Genomic DNA, 17385 nt, shown 5'->3' with positions numbered 1-17385 from the left:
GGCGCGCCGCCACGCTGCGCACCTTCGCCCGGCTCCCCGCAGCCGGGCCGGCCCCGGTCGGGCGAAGCGATGGAGCAGGCGGTGGAGTGGAGACCCCATCGACCGTTGAGGACCAGGAGATGGTGGAAGGCAGTGGGGAGGCCGGGTAGAGGCTGGGGGAGGGCAACCGAAAGGGGCCGCGGAGGAGGACGACGGCAGCGGCGAGGGACGCACCGAGGGGAGGCTCCGGCCCTTCCAACAGGCGGGAGCCCAGCTCCAGGGGAGCCCGCAGCTTCCTCCATCTTGGTTGATGGAGGCGGGGAGCGGCGTCTGGGTCCCTCCACCGTGGCGCCCGTCCCCCAGGGCCCCTCAGACGCAGACGCCGGCATCAGGGGCCGTCCCCCCGGCCGAATGGCGGAGCCCAGTTGGGGCTTCGCGGGAGCAAGTTTCCCAGCCCCACGGGGTCTGGTTTTGAACTGGTCCCAAGTTCCCACAGCAGTCCCGACAAAATGGAGGACGTCGTCTCCTCCTGCAGCCATGACGGGAGGTGGGGGGACTATTCCCCACGGGGGTGAGGCGAGGGTGGAAGCGCTCCCACTCCCCGCGGCACGTTCGGGAACCCACTTCACCCGCTGCCCCGACCTCCCACTTTCAATCGCTCCAGCCCGTGCCCGGGCTCGCCCCTCTCGGGGGGCTTCAGGAACTGGACAGGGAGGGCGTTGGGGACATCGAGGCCGCGTCTCTCCTCGGGCAGGGTCGTTGGGAGCGGCTGCAGCAGCCTGGGCGCCCAGGCCCGAGCCAGGGCAGGCGGCCACGGCCTCAGACTCGCGGGCTGTCCCGGGCCCTGGAGGGCACCCCGGGCGCCCAGGGCCGGAGCCCGCGGCCGGTGCAGCGGGCGGCGAAACTCGGGCTGCCTGACCCTGACGGACCCGGGGGTGGGGGCGGGGTGGGAGGCGGGGGTAAGGAGGGGAGGGGACGCGGCCGAGGGCCGAGAGCGGGCGGAGGGGGGGAGTGGAACGGCGACGCCGGGGGGTGTGGCCTGCGCCTGACGGACAGCCCTTCGGACCACCCCCCCGAGGGGGGTCCTGAAGGAAGGCAGATGTAGCCAATGGACGTGCCCGAGGCGCCGCGGCCCGCCTTTCCGGCCGGCCAATGAGGGTGCGGAGGGCGGGGCCTCTCCGGGCTCGGCCGCACCGCCGCCTCCTCCGTCTCCTCCGCCTCCTCCTCCTCACCAGCGCTAAACCCGGGACTGGACCGAGCGGAGTTGTGCGTGTTGCCGAAGGGGGGTGGGCCGGGGGAGGGGAGGTTCGTTCCGCGGAGCCGCAGCCAGAACCGGGTGAGGCTTATCCCCGCTGTCTTTCCAGCCCAGGTCCGCCGATAGTGGGGGTGGCTGGGAGCAGCGCAGCCTCGGGAGGAGGAGGCGGAGGCGGAGGCGACTGGGGAGGCGGAGATGGGTGAGGGCAGCCTCCGGAGCCTCCCACCGACCCGGGATTAATACCCCGCGGCGCGGCCGCCGTCGCCGCTGCCGCGTCGGGGCCTCGGGGTCTCCTCCGGGCTCCGCTCATGTCACAGGCGTCTTCGCGTGCGGCCCGAAGGGCTGCGAGAGTGAGGGCGAGGCCGGGAGGGCTGGGTGAGGCGGACGCCAGAGGCGGGGGTCGCTCGGGGGGCGGGGGTTGCCCGGGCCGGGGCGGTGGGAGGTCGCGGGGTATTTTTCCCTTTCTTTCTTGCGGGGGGGGGGGGGGCGGAGGAGGTAGAAAGGTGGGGGGAGGGGCGCCTCAGTTCGTTCTCCCGCTCTCGGGGCTGCGCTCCCACTGTCTCCGCGGTAGCCCGAGGTCCCCAAGTTTTTCGGGGCGAGGGTGCTGCCTCTTCCCCCACCGGGTCCCCTCCGTCGCTCTTCTCTTCCCTGGGCTGCGCTGCGCGGCTCTCGCTCTTCACGTATTGTTTGGCTGGGTCTCTAATGGCGGACGGGGAGGCAGCGCTGCCGGTCGCCGACTGCAGGGGGGGGGGGGGGGCAAGTCTCGGGCCCAGGGCAACTGCTTGGGGCAAATGTGGGAGATAGCAGCCCAGCGGTGACGTGAGCCGCCCCTTACCTCCGAATCGGTGCCCCGAGTGGCGGGGATGACGCTGGGTGGGCAAATTTAGGAGGGACTACAATTCCCCTGCTGGCGTCGAGGCAACGTTTTCCCTTCCCCCCCCCCCCCCCCTTCCCAGTAGCAGGCTTGGTGCCCTCCAGCCTCCTCCCTCCGGATTTTGCCTTTCACGTGGGCTTTGGTCCCAAATATACGTTTTGCGCCGTTTTGCTCCACTTTACGTAGGAGGGGATTGTTGGTCGCGGGCTGTGGAGTAATAATAGAGGGGCCAAACCTCCTTGACCTCTTACTCCCTTCTCGGCCTCCTCTTGGTGGAATGGGCTTTGGTTCTCCCACCTGGTTAGATGTTCCTGATCCATTTGCCATTTTTCCTTTTACCCCAGGACCAGGAATCGCCTTCCACCCCAGCTGGTGCATCTTTGGCAGAAAGTGAGGAAAACACCCCCATTGTGAGTCCTTCGCCTCTAATTTGTTGCTCTTAGAGGACGTGGTTGGGTTGTAGGGGTTTAGCCAAGGGACTTGTCTATCCCCGTTGTGTTGAGGGGGAGGAGCCTTTCCTTGGGTGGCAGCTGCCCCCGGGGTGAAGCCTGGGTAATGGCTGGTGAGGCAGCTGGGAGTGGGCGCTGCTGTTTCCACCGCTGCAGACATCTCTCCTGCTGCTGCAATACCAACCTCAGCAACCAGACGACGGGCTCCTGCAGCTGCTCACGTTACCCGGGAGGAGGGGTGGTGCGAAGGAGGGCATATTTCTGGTGCCCTCTAGAGTTCCAAAGTGGGAATTGAAGTTACTCGTTGGAAATGCTGTGCATGCAACCATCTTTAACACTTTTTCTCCCTTTACAATGGATGATTGATTGTAGGCATTGGAAAAAATAGGCTCACTGAGCTGTTTGTTTGTGTCTAATTTGAAAGACGAATTTCGACTCTTAGGGCTCGTGAGTTGATGGACGGCGCGAAGTCCACTCTTCTAGTGTTCTAGCTCATCCAGGTGGTTGACCAACTAGTATGCTGAAGACTCTGGTCCACTGCTCCAGTTAAATCTCCCCCCGCCCCGTCTTCGGTGTTGATTGGTCTTCACTGGAGCCATACTTGGATGTGTCACCTGAGTTACTGTTTAATGCTTGTAATCTGTTGGTTTTAAGGAAACGGTCTTGTAGTATGCTAGGTAGTGGAATAAACATAACTTGTCAGTTGAAATCAGTTACAAAATATCAATGAAGCCAGCACTCTGGACACATTGTATTTCCTGAGCTCTGGTCACATTGTATCTCATGGACAGTTGATATTGTAACTTGTAGATTTCCGTCAGAGGTGACAGAAATACAGTAGCTTATGCTTAGATATTAAGTCCCTCATGGTTCAAAAGATAGCTAATTGAAGATGAATATTTGCCGAATACTGATGGCGAATGATAACGCGAGGATGTTAATGTATATTTTAATACACAACATTCTAGACACACTGCAGGGCCCTTTCATGTATTATTTCCTTTAATCTTAGCAGTTATCCTGCGGAGTAATGAAAATAGCACATATTGACCCCTTAGTATATGGCAGTATAATTCTAAGTTTTAAAAAAATGTTTGTTATGATAACTTAAATTTGTGAGCGAGGATAGTATGCTGAACCTTTGTGTACCTGTTATTTATATTCCATAATTGTCAACACGTATCCAGACTGATTTCTAACATGCATTTAGTAATTTAATCCTCACAACATGAGGTCCTCTCTGATAGTGTGACACTGTGAGAGATCAGTGATATAAGTAGTTTATATTCCTAATCTGTAGAGGAGGAAATAGAGGATACCCAGCTAGAAGTAGTATTAGTATAAAACAGGCAGTTTGATTACAGTGCCCAAGTTTAGCTCCTATGCTGTCCTGTTTCAAAGTACTTAATATCCTTGTTTTACACATTTAGAAATTGAAACACTGGAAGAGCCAAGGTTAGAATTCTCTCAGCTTCTGTTCTTTTCCTAGAGAAGAGTGTGTAAACAAATAGCAAATGTTTGAATCTTACTATCTTTTTAAAAAGTTCTAGAACTGCAGTTGTCGATTAGATTATTTTACTGTCTTATTTAAAAACTGTATTTGAATCAGAAGTAATATGTTCCCTTTTTTCAGTATGTCTGTATACATTTTAGGGTCTATAATTGTTTCCTAAATACTGCAACTTGAATGAGTATAACTTGTCTCACGAGTTTAAAGCTCTTTTCAGGTATTAGATCATTTAGATAAAATGGATCAAGGATCAGATCTTTCACACAGATGGGCAAAGCTTATATTATCAACACATAGTTTCATGAAAGATTTAACTTTGTCACATTTTTTTCCTTTGTTCTCAGCTGTGATGTGGGGAAGGTTGGTAATTGGTTTATATTTAATAGACATTTGGGGAGGAGGACGTAGAAAATGTATAATCCAGGGGCGCCTGGGTGGCGCAGTCGGTTAAGCGTCCGACTTCGGCCAGGTCACGATCTCGCGGTCCATGGGTTCGAGCCCCGCGTCGGGCTCTGGGCTGATGGCTCGGAGCCTGGAGCCTGTTTCCGATTCTGTGTCTCCCTCTCTCTCTGCCCCTCTCCCGTTCATGCTCTGCCTCTCTCTGTCCCAAAAATAAAAAAAAAAAAAAAAAAAAAGAAAAAAAAAAAAGAAAATGTATAATCTGGATTATCTGTAATGTCAACACATATATACTAATGAAGGCCGTGGTTCGTTCTGATAATACCAAAATGTTGTCCTTGTTCTGCGTAATGATTGAGCTCAGAATTTAAAATTCCTTTGCTTAAAAGACACCAACTAATGGTGCTTTAATGTGCCAGATAGTAAGATGAAGATAACATGATTTTTAATTGACCTTGGCTAAATAAGTTCTTTATTATACTTACTGTCAGACACTTAATGTGAGTTAGGTGCTTTTATGTGTACTTATGAAGTGTTTTGGCAGTTAAAAATACGTTGCATATTTATGGCATCTTTCTTCAGAGCATCCTTAACAGTATGTATTCCCATCTCCTGCCTGCCCTTTTAAACACTTGGAAGAAAGATACAGGGTGGTTTCTACTTTTCCCTGTTATATATATAATCTCATGGGCCGGACCTTTGTATCTCATGTGGTGGGACAACCCCGTTTCACTCAGATATCACACAGGTGCTGACATGAATGTTTCAGACTTTTGCGTGATACGGAGCTTAATGTACCATCTTTGTATAACAGTGTTATTAAAGAGTCTTCTATTTTGCCCTTGTTTGAGGTACATAAGTGCATACTCTTAATACATTTGACACAAAGTCTGAAAATCAGATGGTATGGTAAATTACTGTGATGGAAAGAATATATATGAAATCCTGGAACGCTCTTCGTTGTCAAAAGGTGTATAATCGGAAATTTTATATTTTTTGTTTTCTAGGCGTTAATATCTCTGTCTATCCCCTTAGCAGTGTTACTAATGTACATATTATTATGTTGAATAATATTTATTTTAAGAAGACTGGCATATTCAGTTTGCCTGTATTTTTTAGGTGAGCACAGTGGATTCTCAAATAGTATTTTGTGAAGGACATTTTAAATTAGGAAACAAGCATAGAGATTACTTTGTCTCTGCATTTCCCATTTTTTAATTTCAGTTTGTTAATTTTCTCCTGTTCCTGTGAGATCATAGAATTGGGATTAAAAAAATTTTTTTTTTAATGTTTATTTGTTTTTGAGAGAGAGACAGAGTGCCAGTGGGGCAGGGACACAGAATTTGAAGCAGGCTCCAGGCTCCGAGTTGTCAGTGCAGAACCTGACAACGGGCTGGAACTCAAAAACCGCGAGATCATGACCTGACCCGAAGTTGGATGCTCAACTGACTGAGCCACCCAGGCGCTCCTGGAATTGGGATTTTAGACTTGAACAGGAGTTTTGAACTATTCAAATCTAAAAGTTCTCATGCGCAACTAATCTGTAAGACCTATAAAGTCTGTGAGAAAAATTGCTGTTGGATAAATTCATGATTGGAACTATGGAATTCTGGGTAATAACTGTAGCTTATTTTTTATTTTGGTTTGGCAAGAAAATTGTTTTACATAGTTGCAGTTGCACATTTTTAAAATCTGCAACCTGTTTTTTAAACAATTCACTTTGTAATCTTAGGTTTCTGTTATTAAAACAGAAATGGGAAGGGAATTATGCGGGCCAGCACCGTTCACATACTTAGTAATGAGATAAGTTGGTCATCTTAAAATGGCTTAAAATTTGGATCGCAACACATTTTGAGCTTATCTATTTTATTGCATATTTTAAAATCTATTAATTTTTTGCCTCAGGTTTCATTCAACACTTGTAGCACTCTAGAACTGCAGAAAAAAAATTGTAAACCAATGGAGAAGTCTATCGTAGAGTTAAAAATTGATGTGTAGAAAGGTTTGCAAAATCACTGGGTCACACGATTAGTTTGGGATTTGTTCTGTTTTATTTTTAACTTCATAGCAGTACATTGAAAGAAGTAATACAATTGAATAAAAATTCATGGTCTTTAATTTGAAAGAAGGATATGACCATTGGGGTTTTATTGTTACTGATTTGATTAGTGTCTTATAAGTATTGATATTTACTGTTACAAGATATGATTTAAGGGTAAACTTCGGATATTAGGATAAGTAGGTAATGAATATTTCATAGCTCTGATTTAAGAAAAAACTTCTGAGTATGTGTTTCATTATCATGTTATCTAGTTTTTGTTTATCCTTCTTGAAGAGTTACATTACTGTGAAAGAATTTTAACCACTCTTATTTTTATTTCTTTAATGTTTTTATTTATTTATTAAAATTTTTTTTTTTTAACATTTATTTTTGAGACAGAGAGAGACAGAGCATGAACGGGGGAGGGGCAGAGAGAGAGGGAGACACAGAATCTGAAGCAGGCTCCAGGCTCTGAGCCATCAGCCCAGAGCGTGATGCGGGGCTCGAACTCACGACTGCGAGATCGTGACCTGAGCTGAAGTCGGACGCTCAACCGACTGAGCCACCCAGGCGCCCCTTATTTATTTTTGAGAGAGCATGAGCTGGAGAGAGAGAGAGGGAGATACAGAATCTGAAGCAGGCTCCAGGCTCTGAGCTGTCAGCACAGAGTCTGATGCGGGGCTTGAACTTGTGAACCAGCAAGATCATGACCTGGGCCAAAGTTGGGCGGTCAACCCAGGGTGCCACTAACCACTCTTTTAGTGTCAATAGACTGCCAAGGGTCAGGTTTCTCTTCTCCAGAGGGTTCTAGATTTTTTTTCCTCTGGTGTTCTTAGTGAATTCAAAGATCAAATTTGTTACGTGAATTTAAAATTTAAAGGTTAAGGGATGCCTAGGTGGCTCAGTTGGTTAAGTGTCTGACTTTACCTCAGGTCATGATCTCGCAGTTTGTGAGTTTGAACCCCGCGTCGGGCTGTGTGCTCACAGCTCAGAGTCTCAAGCCTGCCTGGAATTCTGTGTCTCCCTCTCTCTTTGCCCCTTCCCCACTCACGCCCTGTCTGTCTCTCTCTCTCTCCTTCAAAAATAAACATTAAAAATTTTTTTTAATTAAAATGTTAAAAAATATACCTAAACTAATAAAATGTTATATGTCAATTTGATCTTAAGTTTTAAAAGGTTTTACAACATTTTATTCTTAAATTATTAAATATTTTAGTATGATTCTGATATATTGTAATTTAAGATAATTGTAATTTCCTAGGAGTAGAATTGTTGCAACCTCATTAGAATAATTGAGAATGATATTATAATTCTTAGAGTAAACTTCTTTTTAACTGTACATTTAGGTTGGATTAAAAAATACTTAAATGGCTATTTTAAGCAAGATTGTGGTACTTACTTGAGATAGAAGAAAGTTCCCAAAATGTGACAGAATGAGACAAATTCTTCAGTTTTTTTATTGTGGCCGTGCCATGTGTATATTTTGCTGTAGTCACCTAGGTAGAGCTGTTGTCTGGATTTAGTGTTACAAGAATTTGGAACTGATATTATGGTTCTGAAACCAAAAGACATTACAGTTTGAGACTTATTTTTTGTAATACTATAGCAATTTTATAATTTATTTCTAAGAAGCATGTCTTTTGACTAAGAAGAGGGATGTTTCTTGGATTATTGAGTTCGCTGGACCAGACTGAATATAGTTTAGGGTAATCAGAAATCACTTATTAAAAAAAATGTGTATTATAACATTTACTATATATCAAGTAATTGTAAAAAATGTGTTAAGAGTTGGCCAGCCCTCTCTTTGCCTCAGTGCTTGGAAGAGCATTTCATTTAGACTTCTAATGCTATATTCTAGGACTTTAATTTGGAATTTGTAAGCTTTTGGTTAGGCCAGTGATGATCAGATTAGTTAATTGTGTTTCCAGTTCTATAGCATTAAAGAAATGTTAGAGTAGAAGTAAAAATTCAGTCTAAATAAAATTTTAAGGGGTACCTGGGTGGCTCAGTCAGTTAAGCATCTGATTCTTGGTTTTGGTTCAGGTCATGATCTCATGGTTTGTGGGATCCAACCCTGCGTCAGGCTGTGCACTGGCAGCACAGAGCCTGCTTGGGATTTCTCTCTCTCTCTATTTCTGTCCCTCCCTGGACTTGTTCTCGTTCTCTCTCTCTCTCTCTCTCTCTCTCTCTCTCTCTCTCAAAATAAACATTAAAAAATGAAATTTTTATTTTATCCTTTTGTTTTAGATCTCTTTGTATTATGTATCGTCATATTTTACTTATCTATCTGTCTGTCTATCTATCTATCTATCTATCGAGAAGAGAGGCAGGGAGAGGGAGAATCCCTAGCAGGCTCCGCACTGTCACCTTGGAGCCTGGCGTGGGGCTTGAACTCATGAACCGAGCTGAAACCAAGAGTCGGACACTTAACTGAGCCAGCAGGGGCCCCTTTATTGTTATATTTTAATTATTTCAGTTTATTTTAATTAATTCTGGCCCTCACATGGTATCTAAATTCTTACATGTTCATGGTTCTGTTTCTAAAGTAATGAAAATTTCGTTTTTGTTTCAATTTTATAAAATCATTACTATAAAATTAATCTAGTTTTAACTTTACAACTTTAATTATTATGCATATTGTCTCACTTTGTGTTTTTATTTTTGTTTGAGTCTCTTAATATTGTATAGTTCTGGTTCTTAAGTTTTAACTCTTGCTTAGGAAGTCATTTCATTCCAGTTTTGTGTTGCATATCAAAGAGAAGCTTCTGTTTAAGTTAGTCTTTGTCTTTCATGACCCTGACTCCTGGCTTCTATGATGCCTTATTTTCTTCATTTGTATATCACATTTTCCATCCTTATGTCCTTGCCCAGCTGTTTTCATCCTGTCTTTCTCCTGGATTTAAGTGTCCATTTCTCTTCTTCATTTCTAACTCCTTTTGCATTTAGAAAAAAAATACCACATAGTCTGTGTACTTTTTTTGCTGTACTTGTATGAGGCATATCCAAATTTTAGTAACCTTTTGAATTTGCTGAGGTCGTGGAATGTGGGTGTGGTTCTAGTGGTATGTTGGGGCCTCACATGGAAGGGGAACTAGTGGGACTTAATTTTAGAGTTTTTTCTGCCTAAAATTTTTATTTTTGTTACTTGATGTTGCTAGGGGATTTGCAGTGTGACATGAGTTTGAAGACGAGAGGTTTTGGGTTCAAATCTACCCTTATGAGGGAATTTTTGGGGTGATGAAAGTTTTTTAAACTAGATCGTGTTGGTGACTGCATAAGTATATAAATTTACTAGAAATTTTCACTAAAATGAATAAATTTTTAGCGCATGCAAATCATGCCCTGATGAGACTGTTAAAACCACTTTTGCTCTACCATTTATTTACTGGTTTGTGATCTCTGCTGAGTTATCTAACCTATGAGCCTTGGTTCACCCATTTGATAAATGTGTAAGATGATGCCTGCTTTTTTGTGATTGTTATGTGATAAGAATTAAAAATAACACAGAGTATACGACTGGCCAATAGATGCGCAGTTAACAGCAGCTAAGATCTATAATCTGTTTGAATGGATCAAACATCATGAGTTTCTTGCCAGTAGACTCACTGAATTGAATGCTCATCTGATAGAAGGAATTCTCTTTATCTTCACTGACTTCTCTCTGCCTGCTCCTTTGTTGGTCTATAAGAATGCTAAAGTGCTCTATCCTTCAGAATCTCTACAGAATCTTTTGCACATCTTCTGCTTCGTTTTCCCATACTTTTCAGAAGAAATTTCACTGATTTCACTCACAACACTATACAGATACTTTTTTTGAGGCCACTGGTGATTTAATAGTCAAATCCTTAAGTGCTTCATTTTTGTCTTAATTCCGTAGCATTTGGAATTAAATACTCCTTGAAACTCTTGATTTCTGGGTCTGTGAAGTAACACGGTTTTGTATTTCTGACCGTCTCCTTCACCTACCCTCGTTAGACTCTCACATGTTGAGACCTTTAAGTGTTCTTTTATTCTAAGGCACTCCACTCTCTCTAGTTTTGTTTTGTGTGTTGACCATAGTCCGTTTTGTTAGATAATAGGGATTTATATATACAAAGCAACTTTCATTCTATTCCTTATTCCAGTCTACAACCAGATTAATTTTTTCTAAAACCCGGTCTGATCACATCTCTTAGTTTGTAAAAACTTCAGTGATTCTTGTTGGCATGTGAAACAAAATAGGAACTGAGCTTTAAAACCCTTAAAAAGAAAGCAATTAGGAAATGTCATATGTGATTTTTAGGTAGGTTCTCAGTGTTCATTTTGAGGAGACAGTCATGTAAATGAATGAATATAAACAATGCATAATAGAAAATATACAGACATGAATAGTTACATGCATGTCAGAAAGGACAGTTCTTTCCTTATTTATTTTTATTTTATTTTAGAGAGGGAGAGAGCATGAGCAGGAAGAGGGGCAGAGGGAGGGAGAGAGAATACCAAGAAGGCTCCATGCTCAGAGGGGAGCCTGACTCTAGGCTCGATCCTATGAATCTGGGATCATGACCTGAGCCAAAATCAAGAGTTGGTCGCTCAACTGGCCGAGCTACCCAGGCGCCCCAGAAAGGAGTTTTTGATACTTTGGTTATAAAAATAAAACATGCCCTAGTGGTGCCCGGGTGGCTCAGTTGGCTAAGTGTCCAACTTCGGCTCAAGTCATGATCTCATGGTGCATGAGTTCAAGCCCACCATTGGTTCCTGTGCTGAGAGCTCAGAGCCTGGAGCCTGCTTCGGATTCTGTCTCTGTCTCTTTCTGCTCCTCCCCTCCTCATGCTCTGTCTCTCTGTCTCAAAAATAAATAAACCTTAAAAATAAATAAAAACAATAAATAAAACGTGCCCTTAAGTACAAAAATCTTCAAGTACTAAAAAAATGTGGTGGAGAAAATGGAAGTTCCTCCTAATCCCATTTTATATGAGATGTTTCTGTTTTTAAAATTTTTTTTTTTTTCAACTTTTTTTTTTTTTTTTTATTTACTTTTGGGACAGAGAGAGACAGAGCATGAACGGGGGAGGGGCAGAGAGAGAGGGAGACACAGAATCGGAAACAGGCTCCAGGCTCCGAGCCATCAGCCCAGAGCCTGACGCGGGGCTCGAACTCACAGACCGCGAGATCGTGACCTGGCTGAAGTCGGACGCTTAACCGACTGCGCCACCCAGGCGCCCCGAGATGTTTCTGTTTTTAAATGTATTCCTATAATTGTTTTCCCTGTTCAGCATACTAATATTTTGCACATATACTATTATCAGTAATTGACATTTTCTACACAAGTCTGACATTCTTGTAATTCCTTCCCTATCCTTAGGTTGCAAAAGTCTTCAGTTGATTAATGTTTGAATTCTAGTGGTCGGTATATTAGAATGGTTCATGAGTCTCAGTTCTTTGTGATTAAGGGATGGTGTACAATGAAAGGTATGTGGACTTAGGCACAAACCCTGGTTTTGTACCTAACAGTTACAGTATACCATAGGAAAGCTACCTGATTACACAAAATAGCTTACTCATCTGCCAAATGGGGTAATAATAATATATTTAAGATATCTATTATGAGGTATATTTTAAGGTAGTTGTAATGAGTGTGGTACCAAGTATGTCTTTTAAAATTGGTAGTTGTTATATTAGGTGTGTGATAAAATTCAGAGACAAAAAAGTAGAACTCAAGTCATGAAGGGGCTGAAGAAAAGGGATAAACTGAAATAAGACTGCCTCTGCTTCAGAGTTTCACCTATTTATTAGACAGTTTAAAAAACAAAAAACTGTGGCCGTTGGGTGGTCAGTCAGTTGAGGTCTCACTTTGGCTCAGGTCATGGTCTCGTGGTTCGTGAGTTCAGTCCCCACATTGGGCTCACTGGTGTCAGCCTGTCAGTGCAGAGCCTGCTTCGGATCCTCTGTTCCTGTCTGCCCCTTCCCTGCTTGCGCTCGCCCAAAAATAAATATTTTTTAAAAAGTAAAAAAAAAACCCCAACTACATTGAATTGTAAACGATAGGTAGGATAATCGTACATTTACTTTCCATAGTTTGTCTACCAAGGAGAAGAAAACACAGATTTTCTTTGGTATACTCCATGTTCTTTTTGTATTCCTTTCATTTTAAGAGCAATCAGTGAATCTCTGAGGAACATATCTCTAGGAAAGAATTCTAGTAATAAATTGAGTCTTAAAAAACACAGGGAATAGGTTTTTATTTAGTAGTAATCTGTATTGGAAAAGTAGACTCAGTACCTGAAGCTTTTTTGAATCTGTGGTTTCATTTGCTTATTGATGCAGTTATTATTGTGTCTTTAGGTTAGATGAGTCAGTCTTTTTTTTTTTTTTTTTTTAAGTAGGCTCCATGCCCAGCATGGAGCCCAATGTGGATCCCAACGTGGGGCTTGAACTCACTACCCTGAGATCAAGAGCTGAGCTGATACTAAGAGTTGGACGCTCAACCAACTGAACTACCCAGGCACCCCCCCCCCCCCATTTATTTATTTATTTTTTTTAGTAAGATGGGTCTTAATCATGGGACTTTTGAATTCAGGTAAAGAAGATATATTCTTTTTAAAGCCATTTACTCAATAGTGTTAAAAAACATTGGGAAACAAAGTGATTACACTAGATCATAGATTAGGAATACCAAGTGTTTTAAGAATAAATGAATGTTTGTTTCCAAATTAACATATGTAGTTGAAGTTTACTTGTGTTGTTGTAGATTTTAAATTATGTTTGGAGAAGGAAGTGCGGGCTTATTTAGCTTCTTTGGTTAAGGGTTAAAGAAGCTAGGGTAGGATAACCTTTTATTAGGGTCTAAGATTAACCATGTTACCAATTATGTATGTTGAGTATGGAAGTAGTAAAAAGTCATAACCAAAGATATGGGGCAGATTTCAGTTTTTCATCTTTTGAGGACTTTATTTTAATTTCCTATTCTATAATGGGTAAACTGAAGCTCAAGGGTGAAATGATTGTGCTTTGGACAACAGGAAGGGAGGGGGAGATAGAGTTAGAATTCACTTGTGGGGAGGTGTAATAGTGGGATAGCAGAAAAACAAAACAAAGAACAACCCAGAAAAGTTATTTGTTACCTCCCTTTATTAGAGAAAAAATAGTAAATTTTGGCCAGACATTACGTTAAGTACGGAGGATGCAGTAATAGACAATAAGGACATAGGTCTTTGCCCTCATGGAACATACAGTATAATGGGGGATACAGATGACAAAGTAAACTAAATTACAGGGGCCCTTGGGTGGCTCAGTCGGTTGAGCGTCCGATTCTTCATTTTGGCTCAGGTCATGATCTCATGGTTTTTGAGTTTGAGCGTTGGTTCCAGGCTGTGTGCTGACAGTGCAGAGCCTGCTTCGAATTCTCTCTCTCTCACTCTCTCTGCCCCTCCACACTCGTGTCTCTCTCTAAATAAACTTTAAAAATAGAAAAAAAGCCCATAAAATTACAAATTGGATGACTATAGCCGAGGAAATGTGTGTGATAATATAATAAGGGAGAACTTACTTAGACCAGGGATGATGGGTTAATTAAATGTTTGACAGAGAAAGATCTTGGGAGAGTGACATTTACCTTTATTTTTTTAAGTTTTTATATAAATTCCAGTTAGTTAACATACAGTGTAATATTAGTTTCAGGTGTATAATACAGTGATTCAACACTTCCATACATCACCCAGTGCTCATCACAACAGGTGCCCTCCTTCGTACACCATCACCTGTTTCACCCCTCCCCTCCCCCATCCACCTCCCTTCTGGTAACCATCAGTTTGTTCTCTGTAGTTAAGAGTCTGTTACTTGGTTTGTCTCTTTTTTTCCTTTTGTTCATTTTTGTTTTTTGAATTCCACATATGAGTGAAATCATACGGTGTTTGTCTTTCTCTGACTGACTGATTTTCCTCAGCACAATACTCTAGATTTCATTCTATTTTATGGCTGAGCAGTACTCTACCGTGTGTGTGTGTGTGTGTGTGTGTGTGTGTGTATACCACAACTTCTTTATCCATTTGTCGTGGACACTTGGGCTGTTTCCATAATTTGGCTGTTGTAGATAATGCTGCTGTAAACATTGGGGTGCATGTATGCTTTTGAATTAGTATTTTTGTATTTTTTGGGTAAATACCTAGTGTGATTGCTGGATGAAAGTTTTAACTTTTTGAGGAACCTTCATACTGATTTTCAGAGTGGCTGCACCAATTTGCATTCCCCCCAGCAGTGCAAGAGTCTTGCCCTTTCTCCACATCCTTGCCAACACCTGCTCTTCCTTGCGTTGTTGACCTGAGCCATTCTGACAGGTGTGAGGTGACATCTCATTGTAGTTTTGTTTTGCATTTCCCTGGTAAGCGACGTTGAGCGTCTTTTTACATGTCTGTTGCCATCTGTGTGTCTTCTTTGGAGAAATGGCCTCTCAATCTTCTGCCCATTTTTTAATTGGGTTATTCATTTTTTTGGGTGTTGAGTTTTATAAGGTATTTATTTAAACACTTTTAAATGTTTTTATTTATTTTTAAGAGAGAGAGCGCGAGCAGGGGAGGGGCAGAGAGACAGGGAGACACAGAATCTGAAGGAGGCTCCAGGCTCTGTGCTGTTAGCACAGAGCCCCACGCGGAGCTTGAACCCACGAACTGTGAGATCATGACCTGAGCCGAAGTTGGACGCCCAACTGAGCCACCCAGGTGCCCCTAGTTTTATAAGTTATTTATATATTTTGGATACTGACCCTTTCAGATTGGTCGTTTGCACATACCTTCTCCCATTCCATAGGTTACCTTTTAGTTTTGTTGTTTCCTTTGCTATTGAGAAGCTTTTTATTTTGATGTAGCCCCAGTAGTTTGTTTTATTTATTTATTTTTTAAGTAAGATCAAGGCCCAATGTGGGGCTTGAGTTATGACCCCGAGATCAAGAGCTGTATGCTTTACCAGCTGATCCAAGTAGGTGCCCCTCAGTAGTTTTTTGATTTTGTTTCCCTTGCCTCAGGATATGAGGGAGTGACATTTAAACAGTGCCTGGAAAGATGTTCAGGAAAGATTGTTTCAGGCAGAGGAAGATTGTGTGCATAGGGTCCCTTGAGCCAAGGGGATCTTGGGCTCTTCCATGAACTAAATGAAAGCTTAGTTTAGCAGAACCTTAGTGATCGAAATGGGGAAGAGCAGTGCTGAAATTGAGCCTAGCAGGTAGGCAGGGATCAATCAGGCAGGAATCGGGGCACCTGGGTGGCTCAGTCGGTTAAGCCTCTGACCTTGGCTCAGGTCAAGATCTCAGGGTTTGCGGGTTTGAGCCCTGCGTCTGGCTCTGTGCTGACAGCTCAGAGCCTGGAGACTGCTTCAGATTCTGTCTCCCTCTCTGCTCCTCCCTGGCTCACACTCTGTCTCTGTCTCTCTCTTTCTCTCTCTCTGTCTCTCTCTCTCAAAAATAAACATTTTTTAAAAAGTTGAAAAAGGGGCGCCTGGGTGGCGCAGTCGGTTAAGCGTCCGACTTCAGCCAGGTCACGATCTCGCGGTCTGTGAGTTCGAGCCCCGCGTCGGGCTCTGGGCTGATGGCTCGGAGCCTGGAGCCTGTTTCCGATTCTGTGTCTCCCTCCCTCTCTGCCCCTCCCCCGTTCATGCTCTGTCTCTCTCTGTCCCAAAAATAAATAAAAAACGTTGAAAAAAAAAATTTAAAAAAAAAATAAAAAGTTAAAAAAAAGTTAAGAATGTTACAGGTCGGGGGAAAATCTTAGGTTGTCTCCTTAGTACACTGGAAAGTCACGTAAGAAGTAATTGGCATTGTCTGATTTAATTTTTAAAAGGATCTTTGGGTATTCTGGGGAATATGGTAGATAATGTCAGTAATCCAGCATCAAAATGATGGCGAATTTTTAGGATTAGAGGGATATATCAGAAGAGATGGATTAAAGTGGACAGTTTCTTGAAATGAAAAAAACCAAAAACTAGAATTTAAGTAAAAATATGAAAAGAAAAAAAATGGACATTTTCAATATTTATTTTGGAAGTAGGATTGGATTTGGGGATGACATGACTGGAAGTGAAGAAAAAAGAAATTGAGAATGACCTCCAGATTTCTGGTATGAATAGCTAGACATAGCTGGCAACGACTGGAGGAGTTGTGGCTACAAGAGTGAGAAAGCGAGTTAAAAGAACTAGATGTAGGAAGCAGACAGTTTTGGGTTTTGAAACCTCTTGATTGAGATAAATTAAGGAGACTAGGGTATTGGTAATATTTAAAATCAAGGGAATGGATGAAATCCCCACAGAAAGTTAAAATTACTTGAAAGTACTTTGCAGTTAAATTGTGGTCCTATGGGAAAGAAATGATTCCATATGCCTAGAAATTCTGTGCCCTAGAGATAACCTGAATGAGTTAATTGATTATTCATTTATTAGATCAAAGAGATTTTTGTTTAGATTCTATCATAACTCTTGAGTGGATTTTAGTATATTAGTGATTTTCTATCAGTTTCTAAAACCACAGTAGCATCATTTTGAGTAACTGATGAAGAACTGTTAAAAAGAAACTTTTGTGGCTATATTGTAAGCATCATGAGGGTATTAATCTATCTGTTAAATCATCAGTCAGTGGTCCCTTGGCCTCTTTCTTCACTTCCTCAGAGATTAGTAGTAGTATTACCAATTTAGTGTTTATTACTCCAGATACTTTTCAGTGCACATACTAATATGTACCCATAAGAATTATAATTTCACGTGTGCATTTGTGTGTGTGCGCGCGCGTGTGTGTGCGTTTTAAAAACGTATACTGTATATATCTTCCTGCTACTTGCTCTTCACTTACTGGTATGTTTTCTGTATCTTTGAGTTAGTACATAAGGATCTACTCGTAGCTGTTGTGTGATATTTCAT

At 42.9% G+C, this 17385-nt stretch overlaps 1 protein-coding gene across 4 annotated transcripts in view; it reads left to right on the top strand.

Annotated features, from left to right (window-relative positions):
• The first annotated feature begins 1185 nt into the window (after window positions 1-1185).
• Window positions 1186-17385, top strand: part of ZMYM2 (zinc finger MYM-type containing 2) — a 103958-nt gene continuing 87758 nt past the window's right edge. For 3 of the 4 annotated variants that reach the window (XM_058690491.1, XM_058690484.1, XM_058690507.1), the window contains exons 1-2: window positions 1186-1315; window positions 2453-2518. The gene's annotated coding sequence lies outside the window, so the exon portion shown is untranslated. Of the gene's footprint in view, window positions 1316-1454; window positions 1610-2452; window positions 2519-17385 lie in introns of those variants that run through there. The other variant, XM_058690499.1, reaches the window with a different exon arrangement.

Source organism: Neofelis nebulosa, chromosome 1 (genome assembly GCF_028018385.1).
Source record: "Neofelis nebulosa isolate mNeoNeb1 chromosome 1, mNeoNeb1.pri, whole genome shotgun sequence".
NCBI classification, from domain to species: domain Eukaryota; kingdom Metazoa; phylum Chordata; class Mammalia; order Carnivora; family Felidae; genus Neofelis; species Neofelis nebulosa.
This window is presented reverse-complemented; position numbering and strand designations above follow the sequence as displayed.